A 9,942-nucleotide genomic window follows, 5' to 3' on the forward strand; every position below is an offset into this window, starting at 1 on the left:
AAGCAGAGCTATATCTATATCAGAATGACTAAAGCTGAAGATTTTGAACAACAGCTGTAAATTCACATGGAAAAGTGGTGCAGCATTATCACCTGGAATATCCTCCTCTGATTCTGATGAGCAAATATCATTAAGAAGAAAATAAATGTCTCCCTGTAGTAAGGAGATGAATGGAAAATGAGTTCTTATGGGCCTATTTATTTTTAATTAAAAATATTTTATTTTATTTTATGAAAAGCAATGTGTTTTACATATTAAGTAACACTATAATTTGTATAGCGTTAAACAGAAGGAAAAAATTCAAGCCACAGAGCCTCTTCTCATAAAATATATTAAAAATAATTTTATCCTAAGTGAGTTAGGGTTTTATTTAGCCCAGTCTACTGTCCTCAAAGTCATAAGTCTGTGACAAGTCTTGATCTCCTGATACTTCTGACTCCTTTTCCAGAGTGTTAGATTATAGGCTTGTATTAGTCTAGCTATGAAATACTTTCATTGAGTATAAAAGTCTTCCAAATAGTATGAAAAAGCTCCTCAAAATATTTGTTGTTATTGTTATTTTATTTTACAGGCCTAACCATCACACCAATATAAAGATCTCTGAATACTTTGCGGACTTATGCAGTCACTTATTAAGCAGAAAGGACATCATGGACTCCTTAAGGAATAAGAATTTTGACCTGCTGTTTTTGGATGCAACAGATCCTTGTGTTTTCTTGATCGCTGAGAAACTTGGGAAACACTTTGTGGCCTTTCTTCCCTCTCTATTTGGCATTATAGACTATGGGCTACCACACCCTTTGTCTTTTGTCCCAGGATTTGGTTCCAGTTTAACTGACCAAATGGACTTTTGGGCCAGAGTGAAGAACTTCCTGATGTTCCTTGATTCATCCATGAAGAAAAGAAAAATACTTTCTCAATATGACAGCACCATCCAGCAGCATTTTGCAGAAGACTCTCAGCCAGTTTTGTCTGACCTTCCACGGAAAGCAGAGTTGTGGTTTGTCAGCTCTGACTTTGCCTTGGATTTTCCTCATCCTGTGCTTCCCAACACGATCTATGTGGGAGGCTTAACGGACAAACCGGTTAGACCAATACCTCAAGTGAGTGAAACCTTAGCTTTCAGTTTATCTCTCATTCAGAGGCCTGCAGGGCTTAGATGGTGTCTTAGTTAGGGTTTCTATTGCTGTAAAGAGACTCTATGACCACAGCAATACTGATAAAGGTAAACATTCAATTTGGGTGGCTTCCACTTTCAGAAGCTTAGTCCATTATTATCATGGTGGGAAACATGGTGCCATGTAGGAAGACATGATGCTGGAGAAGGAGCTCAGAGTTCTACATCTTGATCCACAGGCAACAGGAAGCAACTGTTACATCAGGCATAGCTGAGCATAGGAGACCGCAAAGCCTACCCCCATAGTGATATACTTCATTCAACAAGTCTACACTCAGTCCTACAAGGCCATACCTCCCAATGGTGCCACTCCCTTTTGGGGCTCTTTTATTTCAATCCACCACAGGAGGAAACTGTCTCTTCATAAAGATGTCCTGAAAGGAAGTACTCTAAGACAACAGAAGAACTCTGAGTCTCCATATTTTAGGTTGTGAAAGTACAGTGTCAGTGTACCCCATGCTAAGTTTGAAGACCTGGTTAGATATTACAAAATGTGAGTCTCTCTATATTCCTGGCTGTGGTGGAATAACTCCTTTAATTAGTATTGTATTTCTAATCGAATTTTGAAATATATATATAATAAATACAGTGAATGTCAAAACACTTAGAATGTGTTAAGGAGGCCAGTTCTTCATAATGAAACAGATAATACTTTCAGAAGGCATGTACCTTGACAGAACTTAGCACTAATGACAAGAAGAACTGCTTCTGTTATTCTGTGTCCCCAGCCTGTTGAGCACTAGGTACTCCATCCAGCTACTGTAAGCCATCAAAGTTACCATATAGTTCGCATTTCTATGCAGGCTCAGAATCACTATCACTGAAAATTTACAAGTACAGTGAGCTAAGGATGTTAGATTGCTTGTTCCCTGTCACTGTGGTGTTCCCTCACCCATGATGGGAGTATAAACCTTTGGTTTTATACATGGTGGCCAAGATGCTGAAATGATGAAGATGATGTTTCTTCGGTGTTCAGATCAAAGCAGAAAGGGTGTGGGTTTGTTCTGGCTCTGTTGGGTACCACAGTGCTTACCCTTCATTACAGTTGGTGTAAAGAATAATTTGGGGAGTGATCAGTTTTATATATATATATATATATATATATATATATATATATATATATATATCTCACTGCTTTACATTGATCTTTACAAAGATCTTTACATTGGTGTTATGGTTGGACCTGAAAAAAAATAACAACAAATATTTTGAGGAGACTTTTCATACTATTTGGAAGACTGTTATACATACATATATAACATATATAACTGGATATCACTCTGTAGACCAGGAGGGCCTCGAACTCACAGAGATGCAACTGGCTAAGTGATTTTATGTGCCTGAGTATTTGCCCTGCATTTATGTCTGTGCATCACATTTGTGCCGGTGCCCAGAAGAGGCCAGAAGAGTACACTGGATCCACAGGAGCTAGAGTTAAAGAGAGTTGTGATTGCTACGTGGGAACTGAATTGTGGTCCTCTGGAAGAACAGCCAGTTTTCTTCACTGTTGAACCAACTCTCCAGTTCTGAGTATTCTTTCCGACAAGAGCAGAGTACAAATTCTTCTCTAATACACAAAACAAATTCCTTGCTTCATGCATTAGCTCCCCCAATACACACACACAAAACAACCCCAGTAACTTTCAAAATCTTGGATTAATGTAAATATCTCTTATCACAGTAGGGTAAGACAGAAATCAATAATGTGTAAGTAAAAGTGAAAAATCAAGAGGACCATATAAGAATATTATATATTGAGGAAAAGGAGACAAAACACAGTGGAAGAATGGAGTGTGATAAAAACAAGACATAGGATATAATTTGTAGCTCTTATTCCATTAGTATAGACAAAGTATTTGAATTGGTAACCTAACCTTTCAATATAAGGCACAGATAATGAAGAGAGTACTAATGAGGCTGCTACTAGAAAAAAAGGGGCTTAAGAGAATCAGAGTGTAGATGATTGAAACAATGAATAGAAAGGCTTAGAATCAATAAAATCAAAAGAGCAGTATGCTGAAAACCATTAGTACTGAGAAAATAAATAAGAAAGAACAATAAAATAATTAAGTCCTAAAGTGAAAAAATACCTACTATTACTTAAAACAATAAAGATTATAAGGGATATACACAAAAGTGATATGTCATTAAATTAGGTGATCTATATGAGGGAACATATTTCCATGCATGTCTATTAACATAACTGACTCAAGAAAATATAGAAAATCTTAAACTTATGAGATTAAATTAGACTGAACAATAATAAAGTCTTCCATTAAGTAAGTCTGATATATCATAGATTAATTGGTAAATAAAGTGAAACACTTAAGAATTGATGCCAGTTCCTTTACAAATATTTGTGGTGGTTCCACGGAAAAAGAGACTTCTCAACTCATTCTATGAATCTATCATTACTCTGTAACCAAAGCTAGAACTCACCACTAGAGGAAAAGACATTCTGTAACACAGCAAGTGAAGAAATATTGTACACGTACAATATTTCTAGCATGAATATAAAATAATACAAATGATGCCAAAAATAGTTAGGGTGGACCTCAAGTTACTAAACAAAAAATTGTCCTTAGCAACTAGTGAACTCCAGAGCTTATATTTTAAGCAATAGGAATCTGTTATTTCAATAAAGTCTTGAATATGTATTTCCTTGGAAGAGCAATTCATAAGAGCCCATTGGTGAAGAGTTGACTGCTAATCAATGCAGTAACTACCTCAGATACAGTTGTACAGGGGTTATAAAAGGAGATTTATCATGTAGAACAGAAGCAACCAAAGCCTGTGTTTATTCGATACCTTGTCTTGTTTCATATTATAGCTGCCTTGGCTTTTACAAACTACTTTTTTTTTGCCTTCTTTCCTTTATGTTTCTTCTAGGACTTGGAGGATTTTATCATTAAGTTTGGAGACTCAGGTTTTGTCCTTGTGGCACTGGGCTCCTTAGCAACCCAGTATCAGACCAAGGAACTTATTAAGGAGATGAACAGTGCCTTTGCTCGCCTCTCTCAAGGGGTACTGTGGGCATGTAAGGATGCTCATTGGCCTAAAGATGTCAGAATGGCTCCTAATGTCAAAATCATGGATTGGCTTCCCCAGACTGACCTTCTGGGTAAGCACCTCCTAGACCTGTTACTTTATTTCTGTTAATGTGCTTTGGGACTTAGTAGATAACTGATGTCTGAGTGCTTGGACTTGCAGAAGAAAAGGCTGCTGATAGGTAAAGATATAGCTCCAACAGGCAGGCAAAAGGAGCTAGATTTGCTGGAGGAATTGGGCTGTACTCTAGACGACCATAGTAGCAACTTCCTTATCCATTTCAACTCAAACTGATCTCAAGATCCAAAACAGATATGTAGCCTTGACTCAATAGTTTTTAACACTGATCTGATCACTCCAACACAATCTTGACCTACATGAGCTATAACTACTCCTTGGGGCAGTTGCCACCATTTGTTGTTGCTATTCTCACAATGATGTGAGAAATCTTTGGTATTTTTAAACACACACATACATGAATGTAAGCATGACAACATCTTGGTTGTCAGAAAAGTACAGAAAACTCAGGTATTTCCAACATGAATATTGGAAGGTTGAGGTCGTAGGGAGGTATTTGAGTGCTAACCCAAGTAAGCTTACAGTACGATATGGAGACACTGATTTCTTGAGCAACAGAGAATTCCCTAAAGCCACATCCTCTCAAATTATTTGTTTCTGTGTGACTTTTTGGAGACCCATATTTTCTACACTCAATGGTTGAATCTGAATTATGTACCTTAGACTGTGACTCAAAAGAAACTGGAATATTTTTTCACATAGATCTCTGTTCAGTAAAATCGCAGGTTACACAATAGGAAAAAGACTTGATTTCCAGGAAATATGGGTAGATTTTTAAGTGAGGTATAGTTTGGGATGATTTCTTTATGATCATAAGAAATTTTTGGTAGCTTTCAATATGGACCAACAGTCAAGATCTGTAAATACAGGAGTTCCTGGTCTACCATCCCCTTCTGTAAGCTTCTCTTAAAACAGAGCAGATAACACACAGAGATAAGATTTATGAGAGATCAGATGTGAAAAAAAAGAGAAGGCTGAGGTGAGATAAGTGAAGAAGAAAGCATCAGTGGAGAAGATGGAGATGAATAGAAGGACAAGGAAACTTTCCTGGCTTGTCACTCTCCTTGTAGCTGTCCCTAGGCTCTAGGTTCTATGTTGTTTGAATAAAGTAAGGCATCTCTGTGCAAACAAAAGACTGGATATCACATCCTGGAACATTGCAAATCTCAAAAGCAACATCAGTAAATCTATTCTTCCCAGCACATTGGTATTTCTTCATTTGGTGCTTTACCTGGTATCTGAACTTTGATAGTGACATATTGGATGATCTTTCTCTTTTGCAACAGCTCATCCTAGAATTCGTCTTTTTGTCACCCATGGGGAACAAATAGCCTAATGGAGGCCATCCAGCATGGAGTGCCCATGGTCGGGATTCCCTTCTTTTTAGACCAACCTAAAAACATGGTCCTAGTAGAAGCAAAGAAAATTGGTGTTTCTGTTCAGCTAGAGACACTCAAGGCAGAGACATTTGCACTTACACTGAAAGAAGTCATAGAAGACAAGAGGTATGCAGCTCTCTGGGGTTGTGGTCACTTAGTCTGAATGCCTAGCAGTAAGGGGTCTTTGTAGTTTGTTTATCAATGCAACAGAATTTTGTGGGATGTGTTATAATACATGTGTGATACTTGAAAGTCCTGCTTTTCCTTTGCTATTAATCCTAATTTTAGGTGAGGTGCTGAGAATATGTTTCTACCTGATTTGGTGTGATGATTTCTTATACACACACATATTATCTTTATGACCTCTTATATTTTGGATACCTATAATAGAATTTCAGTTGAAGCAGGAGAGATCATTTGCATGTTCTTAAGGTGGCTAATCTCCCTGACTCATCATGTACCTATAGAATTTCAATGGAATCAGAGGAGGACTGTCTTAGTTACTATTTTATTGCTGTGAAAAGGTACCATGACCAAGGCTACATGTAAGATAAAGCATTTAATTGGGCCTTGCTTACAGTTTCAGAGGGTTAGTCCATGATCATCATGGTGGTGACTGTGTCTGCAGCGTGAAACTGGAGCAATAGAAGAGAGCTCACATCTTGATCTGCAAGCAGGAGGCAGAAAGTTCAAGAGTGGGCCAGGTGTGGACTTTTTGAAACCCCTCAGTGACAAACCTTCTACAATGAAGTCACGGTTATGAGTACTTCCTAAAACAGTTCCCTGACTGAGAAAAGAACTTCCAAATACAAGTGGCTATGAGAGCCATTGTCACTGAAGGCTGGACAAAGACCTCTGCATGTCCTTCATGTGGCTGACCCTGCCTCGTCAGTGTCTTTGTGTTGATTTCACATCTCTCCATTGTTATCCTCTTAGGAGAACATGTACTTCACATTTTTTTTTCTGTCCTTGAGCTCACTCATCATACACTACTTTCTCTTTGACACTAAAATATTTGCAAAATCTCCATCATGTGTGTCATTTCTGTCCGTCCCACATGACCACACACCAAGAGGAAGCAGTGGGTATCAGTTTCCACTCTGTTCCTAGGGCTCAGGACAGGCCTGTTGTAAAGGAACTTTTCACAAATCTAGCACAAATGAGATCGTAACAGAGGCAGAAACAGATGACCCACACATCCCTTGCCCAACCAGCACAAAGATTTTACAACCAAACAGGACTGAATACTCAGGTTTCAATGTCTTCTTCATTTTATCAGATATACATCATGTCATACATGTTCAAATATATCTAATGTGAGCACACCTTCAGCACCATAGGTGCAATCCTTACAGACACAGTCATTTTTAAAACTTCCTATCCAGGATTAATTTTGATCCTTTTGTGTAAGGTTTTACGTTTTAACTTTTTACTGAACTTTTAGTTGGGACTCAGGTACACAGTGTCAAGTATATGCCAACAGTTTTGTTCAAAGCTGACCTATGGATCTGTACTAGAAAAAGTGTGTGTGTGTGTGTGTGTGTGTGTGTGTGTGTGTGTGTGTGTGTGTGTGTGTGTATAAGGTCTCAAGTACTAGCACAGCACATTGGTAACACATTCTCTCTGTGTCTGCCCATAGGTTCAAGTCTGCAGCCATGGCTGCCAGGGCCATCAGGCGCTCTCACCCCCTGACACCTTCCCAGCGTCTGGTGGGCTGGATTGACCACATCCTACACACAGGGGGCGGAGCACATCTCAAGCCCCATGGCTTTCAACAGCCATGGCATGTGCAGAACCTGCTGGATGTCCTATTGTTCCTGTTGGGGCTCACTCTGTGCACCTTGTGGCTGTTGAAGAAAATGCTGGGCTTGTTGTTCAGGTCCCAGGGTGTGGTCAGGAAGGAAAAGAAGTCCTAATGTTAGGGTTGACCTGGGGGAGGATGTTCGGAACTCTGGCTTTTTACAGGCCTGCCCCTTGCCTAAGACAAGGAACTCCCAGGGTTTTCCTCTTTCCCTCTTCCTGCTGCTGGACCTCCAGTTGTCCTCACTATTTTCTGCCTCTTTCCTAAAACTCACATTGACTGGTGACTCCACTACCTGGATCCCCTTGCTCCTGTACAATCCTTCCTTTCCCAGCCATTTCTTCTCTTCACTCCTTTCTGCCATTGACAGTGTTATGACAGTTTCATCCTCTCTGTGACTTCTATTCTCTGACTCTAATTTCTCATATCATTTGAGATAAAAACCCCAAATAGTTGACAAATTCTATTACTCCTCTATTTTTCTTATCTTATAATCTCTCTTTAGAGTTCAGAATGCCTGTCCTCCTCCATTCTACCCTTCCTGTTAGGCAGGAACACTCACTCCTGGAATGTAATATGAACCAATTTGCCTGACAATGACAACATATGAATGAAGTAACCTTATTTTTCTTGGTAGACATCAAAATTATAGTTCATATACAGTTGGAGTATCATTTTTGACATGACTGATATGATAGATTTATTTCCCTATGTCTGAAAAATTATAATAAGTAAGGAAAAGGAACTACATTCTATCCACCTATTGGAATAACAGCTAAAACAGAAATAACAGAATAGCAGTAAAACAGAATAAACCAGAGATTTATTAATTGATTCAGCATGAACTTCAGTGATATTAAGTAAGAAGATAGAAAGAGGAGTAATAAATGTAGAATGTCCTATTTGATAGAAGTTCAGGGACAACAAGCAATGTGTGGCTATTCATAAAATATTATTTTTGAAACCAAGTGTACATGGGAAAATCCTGTGACGGTATATCTGCAGTGTGTGGATGAGGATCACATATCACAGCTCATATTACACACAGCCTCTGGATTTGCAGGCTGGCTACTATTGTATATATAAAACATGTTAAAATAGAAAAACAGTTAAACCCTTAAAATAAAATATATACAGAAATGAATGCACTTCTTTCACCAGCATTTTTATAACTATACAAGTATGAAAAAAAAAAAAACTATTGCAATGACAGTTGAGAAAGTTTAATTTGCACATTAAATTCTCAGATTAAAGACAAAGCTAATTGCAAATGACCTTGCAATTTATTGTTTGTATTTCACAGTTGTGTGGATTATTATATGAGAATGCATTATCTTTGCATAGGTTTAGAGAATAAGCAAATATTTGATGACATTGAAAGGTTCCATAGCTACTAAAAGGAGAATTTTAAATGGGGATTTGGAAAGAGTAGTGACATTACCACATGGGCTTATATTTCAGCTTAAGGGCTGACCCCAAATTCATCATTTTATGTGCTAAAGATAGGAGGAGCTCAACACAGAGGTACAGATGTGAGACTTTTATAGTCTTAATCAACCTGTTATTCCCTAAATCTGACCAATACAAAGATAAGAAAGAAAAGCAGCAGTCTTTCACTAGGAAGGAGTAGACCTCAGTAATATATTCTAGTCTCTAAATACCATTTCCCATGAAAAGGAATCCAGGTTCCTTGAAAATGTGTGGTTTGAAGAACCCATTTCCTGCATACCAGCCCTGCTCCCTGTGTCTGCCCGATGTCATTCCACATAAGCCACACCCGACCTCCAGACCCCACCATTCTCTTGCCCAATCTGCTCTGCTGAATTGACAAAAAAAAAGTCCCCGTGCTGGGATCCCATGACAAATTCCCAGGATATAAAAGATCAAGGCAGCATCTTACCCCTAAACCTATCAGGCCTATAGAAATATTTGCTGACAAGAAATCCCTGTATGAATCCCCAGGATGCATAATCTAAAAGAAAATTATAAACGTCATCTAAATTCAAGGAGCTTAAAAGAAAATCAAAGAAACAAATAAAACAAAATTAACAAAGAAGAACTTAAGAAGAGCAAACACCTGAGTGATGCCCATTAACAGCCTGGCATAGATGAAGGAGGGACTAGAGGGGCCCTACTCCTCAATGGTGAACTGTTTTCTGATGATACATTTTGGGAGAGAGGAGTGATTGTCTTTAGTCATGAATCCACTGGTACTCCATCAGTGTTTTTTTAATTAATTAATATTTTTTATTCATTTTGCATATCAACCACAGCTCCCCCTCCCTCACCTGCTCCTGCTACCCCCCACCTCTCCCAACCCATGCCCATGGGCTTCTCAGAAAGGGTAAGGCCTCCCATGGGGAGTCAACAAGGCCTATAACATTTGGTTGAGGGAAGACAAGCCCCTCTCCCCACATCAAGGCTGAGCAAGGCATCCCAGCATATGGAATGGATGCCAA

General features: G+C 38.7%; 1 pseudogene; it reads left to right on the forward strand.

Annotated features, from left to right (window-relative positions):
- The first annotated feature begins 506 nt into the window (after positions 1-506).
- Positions 507-8,754, forward strand: LOC114688917 (annotated as a pseudogene).
- The last annotated feature ends 1,188 nt before the right edge of the window (positions 8,755-9,942 follow it).

The sequence above is a fragment of the Peromyscus leucopus genome, chromosome 11 (assembly GCF_004664715.2).
Source record: "Peromyscus leucopus breed LL Stock chromosome 11, UCI_PerLeu_2.1, whole genome shotgun sequence".
Lineage (NCBI taxonomy): Eukaryota > Metazoa > Chordata > Mammalia > Rodentia > Cricetidae > Peromyscus > Peromyscus leucopus.